Raw genomic sequence first — 1,718 nt, 5'->3', positions numbered from 1 at the left:
CGAATGTATACCGCATGTAATGGGATCCCCAAATACGTGCCGCATGTCATGGGGGTCCCCGAATGCATGCCACATGTCATGGGGGGCCCAAATATGTGCCGCTTATCATGGGGGCCCTAAATGCATGCCCCATGTCATAGGGGTTCCACATGCATGACGCATGTCATGGGGGCCCAAATGCATGCCGCATGTCATGGGGGCCCCACTTGCTTTCTGCATGTCATGGGCCCCCACGTGCATTCTGCATGTCATGGGGCGCCAAATGCATGATGCATGTCATGGGGCCCCAAATGCATGCTGCATATCATGGGGCCCCAAATGCATGCCGCATGTCATGGGGGCCCCAAATGAATGCCTCGTGTCATGGGGGACCCAAATGCATGCCGCATGTCAAGGGGGCCCCAAATGCATGCCGCATGTCTTGGGGGCCCCACGTGCATTCCGGATGTCATTATGGGCCCAAATGCATGGCGCATGTCATGGGCGCCCACAATACGTGTCACATGTCATGGGGGCCCTAAATACGTGCCGCATGTCTTTGGGGACCCAAACACGTGCCGCATGACATGGGGCACCACATGCATGGCGCATGTCATGGGGCTCCACCTGCATGCCGCATGTCATGGGCCACCACGTGCATTCTGCATGTCATGGGGCCCAAAATGCATGCTGCATGTCATGGGGCCCCAAATGCATGCTTCATGCCATGGGGCCCCAAATGCATGCCGCATGTCATGGGGGCCCCAAATGTATGCCTCGTGTCATGGGGGCCCCAAATGCATGGCCCATGTCAAGGGGGCCCCACATGCATGCCGCATGTCATGGGGCCCCCAAATGCATGCCGCATGTTATGGGGGCCCCACGTGCATTCCGCATGTCATGGGGCCCCAAATGCATGCCGCATGTCATGGGGTCCCCACATGCATGCCGGGTGTCATACGGGCCCCAAATACATGCCGAATGTCATGGGAGCCCCACGTGCATGCCACATATCATGGGGGGACAAAATGCATGCCACATGTCATGGGGGCCCCAAATGCATGCCGCATTTCATGGGGGCCACACGTGCATGCCGCATGTCAGGGGGGCCCACATGCATGCCGCATGTCATTAGGGCTCCACATGCATGACGAGTGTCATGGGGGTCACAAATGCATGCCTCATGTCATGGGGGCCCCACGTGCATACCGCATGCCATTGGGTCCCCAAATGGATGACGCATGTCAAGGGGGTCCCAAATACGTGCCGCATGTCATTGTGGCCCCACAAGCATGGAGCATTCCATGGGGGCCCCAAATGCATGACGCATGTCATGGGGGCGCCAAATACGTGCCGCATGTCATGGGGGCCCCACATGCATGGCACATGTCATGTGGGCCCCAAATGCATGCCGCATGTCATGGGGGCTCCAAATACGTGCCGCATGTCTTGGGGGCCCCACATGCATGGCACATGTCATGGGGGCCGCAAATACACGCCACATGTCATGGGGGCCCCAAATACATGACACATGTCATGAGGGCCCCACGTGCATGCCGCATGTATTGAGGGCCCCAAATACGTGCTGAAAGACATGGGGCCCCACATGCATGGCGCATGTCATGGGGGCCCCACATGCATGCCACATGTCATGGGGGCGCCACATGCATGCCGCATGTCATGGGGTCCCCAAGTGCATTCTGCATGTCATTGGCCTCCACATGCATGCCGCATGTCAT

The sequence above is a fragment of the Phyllobates terribilis genome, unplaced genomic scaffold (assembly GCF_046119375.1).
Source record: "Phyllobates terribilis strain yellow unplaced genomic scaffold, ASM4611937v1 Scaffold_67__1_contigs__length_7525285, whole genome shotgun sequence".
Classification (NCBI taxonomy): domain Eukaryota; kingdom Metazoa; phylum Chordata; class Amphibia; order Anura; family Dendrobatidae; genus Phyllobates; species Phyllobates terribilis.
This window is presented reverse-complemented; position numbering follows the sequence as displayed.